This window comes from Neophocaena asiaeorientalis, unplaced genomic scaffold (genome assembly GCF_003031525.2).
Source record: "Neophocaena asiaeorientalis asiaeorientalis breed wild unplaced genomic scaffold, Neophocaena_asiaeorientalis_V1.1 scaffold175, whole genome shotgun sequence".
Classification (NCBI taxonomy): Eukaryota; Metazoa; Chordata; class Mammalia; order Artiodactyla; family Phocoenidae; genus Neophocaena; species Neophocaena asiaeorientalis.
Genome location: NW_020175390.1, coordinates 3,412,403 through 3,429,555, shown reverse-complemented (window position 1 = coordinate 3,429,555; position 17,153 = coordinate 3,412,403).

Below are 17,153 nucleotides of genomic sequence, written 5' to 3'. Positions count from 1 at the left end.
ATAAGTACAACCATAAACATGAATTCATTTTTTAACTAGCTTCTTTTGCCAAAAGCATGTGTTTTAATTGAGGTACAACTGACATAAAACATTATACTGGTTTCAGATGTACAACTAATGATTTGATATTTGTATATATTACAAAATGACCATCACGATATATTTAGTCAACATCCATCACTACACAGTTACAATTTTTTTCCTGTAATGAGAACTTTTAAGATCTACTCTCATAGGAACTTTCAAATATACAATACAGAATTATTAACTATAGTCACTATGCTGTATATTATATCCCCAGGACTTATTTGTTTTATGACTGGAAGTTTGTACCGTTTGACTGCCTTCACCAACTTTGTCCATCCTCCACCTCCCACCAATCTGTTCTCTGTATCTATGAGTTCAGGGGTTTTGTTGTTATTGCTGTTGTTTTAGATTTCACATATAAATGATGAAATAAAATTTATATTTTAAGATAGGACAAAAAAAACCTAAAAATTAAATTCTCTCTCTGTGTTTGTTTGGGTCTCCTCCCTCCCTCCCTAATGTGCAGTGTGCATCCACATTACACATTAACCAGAGCTCTTCAGAGATGGGAGTGCCTGCCCAACCGTAAAGATCAATCTTTTTTTTCTTTCTTTTAATGGTAGCAATGTAACTTCCTAAAAGAACAGTGTTCTTTCCCAGGTCTGTAAGGGGTCATGGTGCCTTGCTGCTCACTTGGCACGTGCTTACCCTTGGTGAACTCTATGTAAAATGTCATTTTGCCATTTTGATGTACAATCCTTTGCTTCAGATATGTGTATGAATGTGCCTTCTACTTCTAACAGGTAGAACAGTTCTCAGAGCTTTGTTTTATAGGTCATAATCCTCAGTTTGGCTCAGATAAAATTCCCTCTTTTTCCAAATTTTATTGTTAATTAAATTTCCACCAATGTAAGTGAGATAAAAAAAATAGCGAGTGTTGGTGAGGATGTGGAGAAAAGAGAGCCCTTGTGCACTATGGGTGTGAATGCAAATTGGTGCAGCCACTGTGTAATACAGGGTGGAGGAGCCTCCAAAAATTAAAAATAGATCTACCATATGATCCAACAATTCTACATCTGGGTATTTATCTAAAGGAAGTGGAAAAAAAAAAAAAACTCACTTGAAATGCACCACCATGTTCACTGCAGCTTTATTTACAGTAGACAAGACATAGAAGCAATGTAAGTATCCTTCAGTGGATAAATGAATAAAGAAAATGGTGTATAAAAATAGAATATTTTCCAGCCAAAAAAAGGACATCTTGCCATTTGCAACAACGTGGATGAAACTCAAGGGCATTATGCTAAGTGAAATAAGTCAGACAAAGAACAAATACTGTATAATTTCACCTATATGTGGAATCTGAAACAATAATATTTTTAGGATTGATCCATGTTGCTGTATTTATTAGTAGTTTCTTTTTCTTTTTATTGCTAAGGAATATACCACTGTAGGACTATAATTTAAATTGAATATCCATTCTTATGTTGATGGGTGTTTGGGTTATTTACAGTTTGGGGCTCTTATGAAGAAAGAACACTTTTGTACAAGTATTACTGTAGGCATGTTTTTATTTATCTTGTGCAAATACACAGGAGTGAAATTTCTGGGTCACAGGATAGATTTTAAATTTATATAAAACTTCCAAGTAGTTTTACAAAAATGTATCATTTTACACTGTTTCTAGTAAAGTATGAGAGTTCCATATACATCCTTCACAATATTTGATATTGTTATACCCAGGCTAGTAGATGTAAAATAATATCTCATTATGGTTTTAATTTGCATTTTATAGACAATGCTGCTGCTGAGTTCCTTTTCATATTTTTAATGACTATAAAAATTTCAGTTAAAATATCCATTTTTCATCAGATTATCTTTATATTACTTTTAATTAACTTTTTATATATTCTAAAAATTTCTCATATTGCATGTATTGAAAATATTTTCTCCCTATCTACATTTTCCTTTATCAATTTCTTAGTGGTATCTTTTCATGATCTAATTTTAATTTAATTAAGTCTAATGTAGCACTGCTTATTCATTTAGAGTTAGTTTTGTCTATGAAATCTTTGCTTACCGCAAAGTTGTGAAGGCTTTCTCCTGTATTTACTAAAGCTAAAATCTTAAACTTTTGTATTCAAGTCTTTAATCCATCTTGATTTAACTTTTGAGGATGGTATGAGATACAGGTCAAGGCTCACTATTTTGCTATATATTTATCCATTTGTTCCAGCACCACTTATTGAAAAGACTTTCCATTACACATTCAGTCTTCTTGGTACTTTTGCTGAAAATAAATTGACCACTCATGTAGCTCTGTTTCAAAACTCTGTGTTCTTTTCCATTGACTTATTAATTAACACTAGATATTTTTTAATATGCCTGCTAACAAATGGAAGACATTTCTTTCTATTCATAATAGTCTGAATTTTTTAAGCATGCATGGGATGTTGAATTTTCTCAAATGCTTTTTCTTCAACCATTGAAATGATCATGTAATTCTTCATTTTTATTATTTTTATTAAGTGAATTTTATTAATTTAATTTCAAATGTTAAAAAAGCAACTAGATTTCCTGAGATAAACCCCATTTGTTTGTGATGCTGTATTTAATATATTGCTGTATTCAGTTTGCTAATATTTTAAGAATTTTTCCAACTAGTTTTATAATAAATTTCTTTTGCATGTAATTTTCTGTTCTTGTAACTTCTTCCTCAGATTTTGATATTATTATCCTGGGTTAAATCTCATAAAATAAGGTGAGAAGTGTTTAGTCCTCTATTTTTAAAAGAGTTTCTGTAGTATTGATATTTTTTTCTTTCTTAAATGTTTAATAGAATCCTCAGTGAAGCCATATGGGTCTAATGGCTTTGTTGTTTATTGATTTTCCAATTCAAGATTTTTGATTATAGAATCATTTTTTAAAATAGATTTGAACAACTCAGATTGTTTAGTGCTTTGTGTAGATTTGGTCTCTCTTTATTCTCTTATTTTGCTTTAAAAGTTTGTAAGATATGTAGTAGCATGTCCTTTCTCATTTCTGATATTTCTCATACATATTTTACTTCTTTTTAAAAATTGTTCAGCCTCTCTGTATGCTTATATAGCTTAATGTTGAATTTTTAAATATTTTCAAGTGTGCTAACCATTTGAAAACATAATGCTTTTACAACTACTGTATATAATTAGTGGTGTTTTAAAGTGACAGGAGGTGTAAATGCTGCTGTCTTGTTTTGGAGATTGCTTCTAGCTTCTTCCATTTACATATAGTATAACATTACCCTGTTCCAAAAATTTCTTACAAAACTGAAAAAATAAGTGAGGCTTGTAACATATTTCAAAAAATTTCCTCACTACATTCTTCCTTTCTTGATAAATTGATAAACTCCATTATGTCTGAAAATTATATCTTATCTTATAATTTTAGAAATAGAGCATAGTTGTTGAGATTTCCTTATATGCACACTTCGGTAAAATAACAAGGTCATCTTTCAGAATTCTCTGACATAAAACTTTTAGGAGAGTTTGGAATTTTTTCTTGCTGTTTGTGAATCCACAAAAATATATTTATGAAAACATGAGAGAAAAAAATAAGCGTTCTACCTATTAAGACCCCTAATATGAAGTAAGGTGAATGCAGATTCAAGTTGCCTTCTGCCATTTACTGGCTGTGTGACTTAAGATAATTTGCTTGACATGGGTCCCTCATATGTGTAGCAGAAATAAAAATAAAACAATTATTTGTGTGAGGTTGAACATGATAATAATTCTAAAATATCTGTATAATTCCTGGAACATGTAAGTAGGTAATTAATTTTGATATTTTATGAAATATATTGTTTTTTATTATGATTATATTTTATGTTTATTATGATTATATTTTATGTTTATTATGATTATATTTTATGAAAAGTTTAAGTTGCATAAAAATATGTAATTGAATATAGCTGCCAGTTGAACAAGAGCAAAGATTCTCTTTTCCCCATCATAGCAACCCCAGCACAAGGGAAAAACAAACCTGTTACAAATGAGTATATATTCTCTGCCATTTCTAAACAGCCATGCTGCTAATAATGTAATACAATAACAAAAACATTAAAATATGTGTAATGTGTTAATTGAATGTGTTGAATTCATTGTGGATACATAAATGGGAAACAACTTTTTTCTCTAACTTTGCCTTTCATTCAGTTATCTCAAATCACCCTTTCCCTTTTTTTGATGTCACCTTGGGCAGATCTTACAGCTTTCTAGCCAGTCCAAGGTATTGCAAAGCTTTTTCTAGCACAAAGTTAAACTCCAATCTCATCTTGATTTACAATTTTCCCCTCCTCAAGCCAGGTAACTGAGATTTTGGGACTGGAAGTACCTGAATAGCAGTACTTATATTTTCACTATAAGTCTCTCCATCTTCTGGTTCTTCCAGAGTTAGTTGAGAGGAAGGGAAATAACAAAAGATGTATATGATATGCAGAATAATGGTCTCCCAAAGATGTCCACATACAAATTCTCAGAACTTATGACAATAAGCCTTACATGACAAAAGGTATTTTGCAGATGTGATTGAGATTACAGACTTTGAGATGAGATTATCCTGGATTGTCTGAGTGGACCCAGTCTAACCAAGTGAGTCCTTAAAAGTAGAGAAACTTCCCCAGCTGTGATCAGAGATGCTTTGAAGGAAGGTCAGAGAAACAAACAGTAACATGAGGATTTTATGCCCAGTTCCTGGTTCTGAGAGGTAAGGTATTATGTGAAAAGACTGAAAAGAGGCCTCTAGGAGATATGGGCTGCCTCCCACTGACCACAGGCAAGGAATCGGAGACCTCAGTCTTATAGCTGAATGGAACTGAATTATGCCAGTGGGTGAATGATGAAGAAGATAGATTCTCTTCTAGAGCCTCCAGAATAGTCTGTTGACACCTTGATTTTAGTCTGGTGAGACTCATAGGGATTTCTGATCTACATAACTGTAGGATAATAAATTTGTGTCATTCTAAGCCACTGAATATGAGGTAATTGTTACAGCAGCAATAGAAAACTAATACAAAAGGTAACTAATACAGCTTATGCTGTTCATAATTCTCTGCGTAGCAGGCATCCAAATTCTGAATTACCTTGGGATGAACTTGTGAGTTTTCAGAGGCTTCAGTGGTCTTCTATGCCTCAGAGTTCCCTGACATACTGCAGTATTTGGCAGAAACTTCTTGACCACATTCTTTCAATTCATTCCAGAGCAGTATACTGGATTTATGGAGTCCCTCACTCCAGCTGGCTACTTTCTTCAGAAGAATCTCATCAAAATTATTTGAGCCTGGCTATTTCCGAATAAAGCCATGTTACCTACAGGAACTCTTAACTGCTTTGCCCTTCATAAACCGAGGGTAAAGGCTGCCACAGCTCCAGTGATGCACTCTTGCTTTTCTTCATGGGATTAGTTGGCTTAGCATAGAGGTGAGACCAGGGTGGATAGAAGAAATGTCAAGATTGGTAGCTCTCACAGACCTACAAAGTCCATGCTTCTCTTTCTTGACAAACTCTATTCTTATGTTATGCGGGTTAGGTGCTGGAGGGTTAGAGTGGGTATTGCTCACTAGTATGAGTTGGCATCTTACATTAATTTTGAAACACCTTTCTATATATGTATATATATATACACACACACACACACACACATATCTGCATTTAAATGCATTATATTCACATTGACTTTAAATGTATTATAAAGTTAAAAATTATAAAATTAACATAAATTAGATATACTATCTGATTTCTTTTGTTGTAGTCTCCTTAGTTTTCTCAATGGCTACATAGGCTAGGAGGTAGATTCATTGGCAATCAAACACTAATATTAAATCCAACTCTCTCCCTGGCACCTTATTCTTCAAGTCCTTCCTCTAGTTAACAAAAACAAGAGCACCTCCTCAAGTGGCTTTCCATAGCCTCAGAGAAGGGATACTAAAAATTGTGAGGTGTCTTCAGGGATGACACAAACTTATTGAAGAAGGAGTTATAAAACCAAGGCCATAGTTGTCTCCTTGAACCAGATACAGCCTTATGAATGCAAGTGCCATTGGAACTGACAAGCAATTTTCACATCTTCATTAACAGAAAAAGTTCTCAATTTGTAGGGAAGGGGCTTTCCAGGAAGCTGGAAAGAATGAAAAGACCACGGATTATATGAATCAAAGTGATAGAAGCTACCTTTTTAAGCTCAGACAAATCTTTGTCCATGATACTCCTATGTTCATCACTGGTCTGTATACCACAGCAAATGGAAAAAGAGTCAGTCTAAGAAAGTTGAATCCAGGCTTTCATAAATTCCTTATATGAGCTTTTCTCTTTGGCATAAACTTGAGAACCCACATAAAAATTCCTCATACATCTTTTTTATTATAAAAAATTGAATTGTTAAGCTACATTTTCATTGTCTACTACTACAAGATGACTACAATGGAACTCAGTAATACAATTTTCAAAGATAGTAACAAACTTGTCACATGAATGGATGATGTAAAGATTCCATCTCATTGGCTTTAAGATTTTCATAACTTTCTTGTCTGGGAAGAAACCAATATTAGCACTGCTGGGAATCAAACTCCCTCCTTGAAAGAACAGTAGAAATAGTAGTAAAGACTGTGGAAAGACTGAACATGAAAGGGAAAGATTTAGAGAATCAATCAACAGGAAACTGTTCAACATTCTTTCCCTGAAGAAAAACCAGCATATAAATCTGCTGTCTTTATTATCTAGCTTGGAGCAGCTCTCTCAGTGGGTTGAACCTTTGTTTACTTTTTGATTCCTTCTACCTTTCTACCTGCAGCTAATTCCTGGCAGGATGCCATCAGAGTATTTAAACACTTTTAGATCTCTGTCAAAAAAAAAGAACAGTTGACTGTATTGAAATAGATATTATTAAGACAACTTTCATGTGAAACAAGGCTAAAAATATGCAGGGGTGAAGAATAAGCCATTTGGGAGAAAAAAATGGCAACTTTTCAAGACTCTATAATTTGTGGTCCTTATGAATAACTTAATAATGTCCACATATTCTAGGTTATGTTAGGCTAAATTTTAATAATGGAGCATTAAGCCTTTAGAACATCATTGAAAAAAATCGTAAAATAGTTTCTCATTCTTTTGCTAGTTTTCTACAGGACAATTGAGATATGTTAAAATAATCCTTCAGTCTTCCTTAATGTTCATATAATACATATAAATGAGGTCACTGTTGCTCTAAGAAACCCAAACCTGTTGATCTATGTGAGTCTATGTTATTGTTCCTCTGTAATAAGATTTAAAAAATTACTCACACTGCATTTCAACATCCAAAAAAATTAGAGGTTGCTTTTTTTCTATAATGCACATAATAATTTTTTGTGACACTCCAACCCCTGCCAACTTCTCTCTGGTAGTAGTAAAATTTACAATTAGCAATTAACTATATGTGAATGCTTTTCAGTTTAAAAAGTTATCTTTTCAGTTTAAACAATTATTTTCATATAAATGGTAGACATTTTCAACTCCAGTTCTTGCAAGGATTTGATGTAAGCCATACACTACTTCTTCTTCTTCCAGTATTAAAGTAACGCTTAACCTTAATGATTACATACGTTCCCTTTGCCCACAGTTTGAGAAACACCATCAGTCTCTGATCTGGATTTACGAAAAGGAGAGCTTTCCTTCTTTCAGGAACACATTCTTGTAAAAAGGATCAAGAAAGTCACAACCAATCAGTGATATGTTACTCTAGGTAATATATATGTTCTTTTCTTCGGTTCACTCTTGAAGAAAGACACAAAGGACAGAGGTGGGGCAATTTAAATCTAAAAGCTAAATATGTTTAATGTAGTAAATTCCATTTCAATCCTTTTTTTCTCATCCTGACTGAAAGGAAATAGAAACACTGCTGTGTTTAAAAAAAATACTTTTCTATTCCTTCCCAGAAGTGGGGGGGTGGGGCTGGTGGCTTAAAAATAGTAAATAATACAGCTTATATAACACTAGGGAAAAAAATAAGCATTTAAAGTCAATTATTTTTACTATACTTTAGAGAAGATGAGGCTCATGTGGGTTCTCATAGCTATTTAGAAAAAATTATAGACCTAAGAAATAAATACAAATAACATAGCTGCTAGAACACTTATCCACCTCTTAATCGTTTACTAACGTTTGATTATTTTACTTTCAAAGCAGAGATGTTCTTATGGTAGAGATTCTGGATGCAAAATATAAGGAAGGAAAATAATATCTTTCATCTAAATCATATGTGTAGGGACCTTGGGATCAAGATGACAGAGCAGGAGGATCCTGAGCTCACCACCTCCCATAGGCACACCAAACTTACAACTAAAAATTGAACCACTGTTTCTGAGAACCACCTGAAAACTGACAAAACTGATTTTTTACAACTAAGAATATGAGGAAATGGCCCATTGAGATGGGTGGGGCAGAGATGTGGTCTAATCAGAACCCACACCCCCAGTGCAGTGACACAACTGCAAAGGTACCAACTGAGGAGTGAGGGTTCAAGCCCCATGTCGAGCCCCCCAACCCAGAAGACCTACATTGGGAAGATAAATCCCCATAATGTCTGACTTTGAAAATCAGTAGAGCTTATGTCCAGGAGAGTGAGAGTGCTCTGGAAAACTGAGACACTGAGACTCCACTCTTAAAGGGCTCACATACAATCTCACTCTCTCCAAACACCAGTGAGGAGGCAGCAGCTTGAAAAGCACCTGGGTCATATAAGAGGGATATTGACTAATTTTAGAGCATATGTCAGAAGGAAAGGGAGATAGTGGAACTTTCTCCAAGGATAGAAGTGCTGGTGGGGACTTTTTTTTTTTAATTGTTATTTATTTTTTCTATTTTTACTTTTCTTCCACCTGGTAGGTCTGGCACTGGCAGTTGGCATTTATTTCATTCTCTATCAACTTAACTAACACTATGTGACCCACCTTACCATTTCACTTTAGGACTAGACACACCCAAACCACCTATTCAGTCTAACCCCACATCACCCATCCAGTGGGTGGCCCTAGTTGAAACTGGTACCCCTCCAAAGTGGCTCCCCATCCTGGGAACCAGACCCACACACCAGCATGCCCTCCACAGTAGTGGTTGGGCCTTGTAACCAGTCACACTGGAGGGCCAGCCCCACACATCAGCACACCCACAGCAGTTGCAGCTGGAGCTTGTAGAGAGGGACCAGCCCCACCCACCAGTGAGCACAGAGCAAACGAACTCAACCACAACAGGAGGGCACACACAGGCCACACAAGGGGTACCCCCAGAGCACCTGGCTCTGGTGACCAGGGTGATGGTGCCACTGGGCCCCACAGGGCACCTTTTACATAAGGACACTGTTTCAAAACCTGAATATGTAGCTGATATACCTAGAGTGTACAAACAAACACAGAGAGTTAGGCAAAATGAGGAGACAAAGGAATACCTTCCAAATGAAATGAGAAGACAAAACCTCAGAGAAAGAACTAAACTAAATGGAGATAAGCAATTTAACAGATAAAGAGTTAAAAGTAATAGTCATAAAAATGCTCACTGAATTCGGGAGAAGAAAGGATGAACTCAGTGAGAACAACAACAAAAAGACAGAATAAATAAAAAAGAAAAATAAGACTGAAAAATAGAATAATTGAAATTTGAAAATACACTAGAGGGAAATTGACAGCAGACTGCGGGAGGCAGAAGAATGGATCAGTAATCTGAAAAACAAGGTAGTGAAAATCACCCAGTCAGAACAGAAAATTTAAAAAAAAATCATAAAAATGAGGGTAGTTTAAGGGACTCCTAGAACAACATCAAATATACTAACATTAACATTATAGGAATCCCAGAAGGAGAAGAGAGAAAGAGACAGAAAACCTATTTGAAGAAATAATGGCTGAAAACTTCCCTAACCTGGGGAAGGAAACAGACATCCAAGTCCAAGAAGTACAGAGAATCCCAAACAAGATGAACACAAAGAAACCCACATTAAAACACCTTATAATTAAAATGGTAAAAATTAAATATAAAGAGAAAAATCTTAAAAGCAACAAGAAAAAAAGCAAGTTGTTACATGTAAGAGTCCTCCCATAAGACAATCAGCTGACTTTTCAGCAGCTGTAACTATACTTATATCAGACAAAATAGATTTTAAGACAAAAATGGTAATGAGACCAAGATGGTCATTATATAATGATAAGGGTGTCAATTCATCAAGAGATACAACAGTTGTAAATATATGTGCACCCAACATTGGAGCACCTAAATATATTAGGCCGATACTAACAGATTTGACGGGAAAAATAGAAAACAATATAATGATAGTAGGGAGCCTCAATATCTTACTCTAAGCAATGGATATATCATCCAGACAGAAAATCAACAAAAAATGTTGGACCTGAACTACACTTTAGACCAAATGCCCCTAACAGATATATACAGGACATTCTATCCAACAGCAGGAGAATACATATTCTTCTCAAGTACACATGGAACATTCTCCAGAACTGACCATATTCTGACAAATTTAATAAAACAACAAAAGATTACATTCAACAAAACAAGACTTGTCAAATTTAAGAGGACTGAAATCATGCCAAGTATCTTTTCCTACCACAATGAGATGAAACTAAAAATCAGTATCAGGAAGAAATTTCCACAAATATGTGGAAATTAAACAACACACTCTTGAACAGCTAATGGGTCAAAGAAGAAATCAAAGTAAAATTTTAAAAATCTTGAAACAAACAAAAATGCAATCATAATATTTAAGAACTTATGGGATTCAGCAAAAGCACTTAAAAGAGAGAAGTTTATAGTGATAAACACATTAAGAAAAAAAAGTTCTGAAATAAACAACCCAATTTTATGACTCAAAAAACTGAACAAGAGCAAACTAAGCCCAAAATTAGCAGAGACCAGAAAAACAATTGAAAAGATTAATAAAACTAAGCTCTTTTTTTTTTTTGCAGATGCTACATCTCGAAAATCCTAAAGAATCTAGCAAAACACACACACACACAAAACACATGTTAGACCCAATCAATGAATTCAGTGAAGTGGCAGGACAGAAAATCAATAAAGAAAAATCAATTGTGTTTCTATACACTAACAACAAATGATCTGAAAAAGAAATGAAGAATACAATCCCACTTACAATAACATAAAAAAATAATTAGCATTCAATTTAACCAGAGAGGTGAAAGATCCAAATACTGAAAAGTATAAGATTTTGATGAAAAATCTAAAGAAGACAGAAATAAATTAAAAGATATCTCACGTTCTTGGATTGGAAGAATTAATATTGTTAAAATGTCAATACTACCCAAAGCCATCTGCAGATTCAATGCAATCCCTATCAAAATTCTGATGACATTTTTCACAAGTTGTACGGAACTAAAAAAGACCCCAAATAGGTAAAATAATCCTGAAAAAGAAGAACAAAGCTGGAAGCATCACACTTTCTGATTTAAAACTATACTACTACAGTCAAGTAATATTTGACATGGAAGACACAATATTCAATGGGGAAATGGTAGTTTCTTGACTAAATTGTGCCGGGAAAACTAGGTAACCAAATGCAAAAGAATGAAATTGGAACCCTATCTTACACCACTCACAAAAATTAACTTGAAATGGTTCACGGACTTAAACATAAGAACTGAAAACTAAAAAGTCCTAGAAGAAAACATAAGCAAAATCTCCTTGACATTGGTCTTGACAATGATGTGTTTTTCTATCTGTGGTTTTTATCAAGATATACTTGACATATAACAGTATATTAGTTTCAGGTATACAACATGGATGATACAAATACATATATATATATATATATATATATATATATATACACACACACATTTTTAGTTAACATCCATGAGCACACATAGATTTTTTTCAAATCAATAAGGTTTATAATTACAAAACTGAAACCAGGGAACAATCCAAATGTGCACAGCAGGAAAATGGGTAAATTGTGTAATTCAAAACAGTGGAAGTAATAGAAGCTACACACAACAAGTATGAATCTTACAAACAATGTTGACTGAGAAAAAGCAAGTTTCAGAAGACTACATACAATATAATACCATTTGTATAAAGCTCAAAGGCAAGAAAAAAAATAAACATTGTATTGTTTAGACCAATGTGTATATCTGGTGGGGCAAAACTCCTTTTCAAAAAGAAATCAAAGGAATGAATAAATGATCATTACAACAATAAAGAAATTAGCTACCTCTGGGGTGGAGCAATGGAAAAGAATCAAGGGGGGACAAACAGGGAGTTTGGGCAGTTTCTAGTAATGATCTGGTTCTTAAATTAGTGGGAGGTAGTTCATTTTATCTTATTATTTGTGTAATTTGTATCTATTGCATGTATCAAATGATACTCATTCAAACTTTAGAAAAATTTGGGCACAAAACGGGATCTGTAAATAATGATTTTTTGGACATGATTAAAGCATATGCAACAAAAACACTGTTCCTCAGTGTTTTTCGGGAATTGGTTCCAGGACCCTCCATGATACCAAAATCTGTAGATGTTCAAGTCCCTTATATAAAATGGTGTAGTATTTGCATATAACCTACTACATTCTCCTGTATGCTTTAAATTATCTCTAGATAACTTATAATATCTAATACAATGTAAATTCTATGTAAATAGCTGTAAATACAATGTAAATGTTATGCATATAATTGCCAGTGCAGCAAATTCAAGTTATGCTTTTAGGAACTTTCTACAATTTTTTTTCCAGAATTTTTTTTTGATCCATATTTGGTGGAATCTGCAGATGTGGAACCCAAGGGCTAACTGTATACCAAAATAAAAAGCTTCTGCACAGCAAAAGAAACAATAAACAAAATAAAAAGGTAACCTGTAAAATGGGAGAAAATATTTACAAGTCAGTTATCTGAAAAGAGGATAATATCCAAAATATATAAAGTCATACAACTCAATAGCAAAAGAAAATCCAATTAAAAAATGGGCAGTGGAATTGAATAGACATTTTCCCAAAGATGTAAAAATGGCCAACAGGTGCATGGAAAGGTGCTAGATATCACTAATCACTAGGGAAACACAAAACAAAACCACAATATCACTTCACATCTGTTAGAATGGCTGTCATCAAAAAGACAAGAGATACATTTTGGTGAGGATGTGGAGAAAAAGGAGTCTTTGTTCATTGTTGGTGGTAATGTAAATTGGTACAATCACTATTGAAAACAGTATGGAGTTTCCTCAAAAAATTAAGATAGGTATCATATGACCTACCAATCCCACTTCTTGTTATATATTCAAAAATAAAAAATAATAACAGGATATAAAAGAGATATTTTCATACCTATGTTCATTGCAGCATTATTCACAATAGCCAGGATATGGAAACCACCGAAGTGTCTGTCAGTGGATGAATGGATAAAGAAAATTTGGTGTGTATATATGATGGAATATTATTCAGCGATGAGAAAGAAGGAAATCCTGCCATTTGCAACAATGTGGGTGAATCTTAAAGGCATTATATGAGGAGAAATAAGTCAGACAGAGAAAGACAAATAATGTATGATGTCACTTATATGTGGAATCTAAAAGAGTTGAACTCATAGGAACAGAGAGCAGAGTTGTTGTTACCAGGGGCCAGGTGCTTGGAGGAAATGGTGAGCTGTTGGTTAAAAGGTACAAAGTTCCAGGTATAAGATGAATAAGTTCTGAGGGTCTAACAGTGTTTATAGTTAATGATACTGTAATTTATACAGTTGACCCTTGGACAACTTGGTTTGACTGTATGGGTCCACTTATACTTGGATTCTTTAAGAATATATACATACTAGAGCTCTACACGATCTGAGGCTGATTGGATCCATGGATACAGAATTGCTGACACAGAGGGCCAACTGTAAAGTTTTATGTGGATTTTCAACTGTGTGGGGCCTCAGCACCCACAACCTTTGCATTTGTCAAGGGTCAACTCTAATTGAAAGTTGCTCAGAGAGTGTATCTTAAAACTTCTCACTCTAAAAAAGAAATGGTCATTATGTGACATGATGGATACATTAGCAAGTGCTATGGTGGTAATCATTTTGCAATATATGTGTACCAAATCAACATATTTAAACTTTAAACTTACACAGTGTTATATGTCAATTATGTCTCAATAAAGATGGGAAAAATTATTTGTCAAAAATTAGAAAGTAAAATAGAGTAGTATCCTACTACCATTAGATAATCAACAATTATTTTATTTTCTTCTAGTCTATTTTTCCTCTATATTTGTTACAAAGATATACTCCTTTTACCCAGATCTGTTTCCTGTCATCAACCTCATGGAATGTTTCAGAAATTATGTTCCATGTATCTTAATGGGCACATAATTTCCATTTGGGTTGATGAAACAATTTTGGAAATAAAGAGTGGTGACGGTTGCAGAACACTGTGAATGTAATTAATACCACTGTATTGTACACTTAAAATGGAAAATTTAATGTTTTATATATACATTTTACAACATAAAAAGTATAGAAAAATCAATCAGGAATTTCTCTATTAAAAATAAATTCAATTTGTATGAATCAATATTACAAACATTATAATTCTAATATGTATAGACAGCAAGATCCAGACTGTGATAATGGGAAATAGATTATATTTAGAAAATGACTTGATTATTATATTTTCTAATACATGAATTCAGTAGGGGTTCCTTTGCAAATTTCTCCTTATATTAATAGTTTTTGAAGTTGGGTAATTTGAGACTGGCTAAGTTATATCTCCTAAGGTCATCAAGGTTTAATGTCACCTCATTCACTTTCCTCAGAAGTGTTTCAACGATATGCATGGTTCACTCAGTTTAATGATCTGGGACAATGGGAATGTGCACATCCTGTTTTGTGGCTTCCTGCAAATGAGACATTCATGAGTATTTTGATATTCATGAGTAAAATGGGCCAAGTACCACTCTTTCCCTTCTTACAGAAAGCTTCTAAGTATAAATAGTGTAAATTCAGACATATATTTTTATATACTGTATATATGTCCTGGGTCTACTTCAAAAGGTGAAAGCTCAGCAGAATAATTTCCTTGAATTATATCTTAATCAAGATTTACTGATTTTTTCTGCTTTAAAACATTTTAAATGGCTCACTGTCAATATACCAATGAATCTGATATTGCCAGCCACCATTACGCTGTGAAAGAAATATAGATTAGGAAATAATCAGAGAATTGCTTTTTATTACTCTTTACAAAAAAAAAAACTTAATCAGAAATAGCTTTGAGGTTAAAAAAATTGATGCATGTGGTAACATAATATCATGGTTTATGTTTATTTGCTATTTTAAAACAAAACTGGAACTAATGTAGGATTTGGAATAGAACTATTCTGGGATCACAGAAATTTAGAGTGCTAAATGATTTTGAAAGCAATTTCCCTATTTTTAATCTAGTATTGTTCAAATTACATTTCATTTCTCCAAACTGAGAAGAGGAAGTATATAGGCATGACAGCAATAACTTGTAATTCAAGTATATTTTACGAATTCTTTTACCTTTATAATGAATATAATTTAATTTGCTTCCACAAAAAATTTATTTCAAATTATTTGGAATAGTAAAATAAGAGTTTCCTCGTTTCTCATTTGGGAGAACATGTTAGCAACAACATAAATGGACAAGTTGATTTAATGTTTAAGAAACAAACATATTCTATGAAGTTCTTCTATTAATCAGTGATCTCTAGTTCCTTATCAATCTCCCACTGTTCCTGATTTTAATGTTAAATTCTAGATGAACTAACATATCAAAATGTGTTTCAGATATTAGATATTTGACATATCCATTAAAAACCACAATACACTATATGTGGTATATTTTATTTGTTGTTTAAAAGTTCAAGTTCAGAAACCAGATCCATGGCTTACCAAGTAAATGAATGACCTTGGGAAAGTTTAGCTAACCTCTTTACCTCACTTTAGCCATTTGTAATACAAGACAATAAGATGACCTACAAAAACAAAGAACCATTTGCTGTGATTTTTTAGCTCATTTGGGTGTGTGTGTGTGTGTGTGGGTGTGTGTAGGTGTGTGTGCGTGTATGTGTGTTTAACAACAAATATTATTTAAAAACTATGATATGACACTAGTTAACCTGATAGTATAGTTAATTATTTTAAAGAAAAAAAAACATTAAATACCAACAGAAACCCTACTCACTCAAATAAAAGATAATAACTGGGAAGTGCACAAAAGCTAAAAATTAATTCAGGTCCTTATAACTAATACTTTCATCCACAGGTGTCTGCTTTGATAAAATCATGACCATTAAGATATAAAGTATTTCAAAAAGGACTTTTTATATTTATCTATTTATTTTTTTACCATCTTTATTGGAGGATAATTGCTTTACATTGTTGTGTTAGTTGCACATGGAAGCAACCTAAGTGTCCATCGACAGATGAATGGATAAAGAAGATGTGGCACATATATACAATGGAGTATTACTCAGCCATAAAAAGAAATAAAATTGAGTTATTTGTAGTAAGGTGGATGGACCTAGCATCTGTCATACAGAGTGAACTAAGTCAGAAAGAGAAAAATGACTTTTTTAAAATGTATTTTTGTAAGGGACTCAAGAAATGAAACTAGTGCTGCTCTTTATTATACTGTGAAGTCTTAGTTCTTTTGTGGAAGAGGGGTCTTGAAAACTATGGAATCATTAGGAAAACATTTATTGTCTTCTTCAGTGATTTAGATTGTATAGGCTTGGCAAATTATTGCTTGTCCTTGAAAGAGAAATGTATATGAACATTTCAACAGTTATCCCCTAGACAATCTGGAAGAATAAGTGGACTTCATAGGGGTGTAAATTAATATAATCTTTTGGAGTTCAACTATTTTGGCCCTGAAATGCTATGTTTAGGTGGCATACAAATATATTAATTCAATCGAGGTTTCTAATAAAAATTTTAAATAATTATATGAATAAATAACTTTAAATAAATTATTATAAATCCATACTATGGAATATCTTGCTGATGTTATAAACAAGGGATTACACATACCTAGCTAAGGAAATTTTTAAGAGTCAAAAGCAAATTTGAAGATAGTACAATGGTATTATCTCAA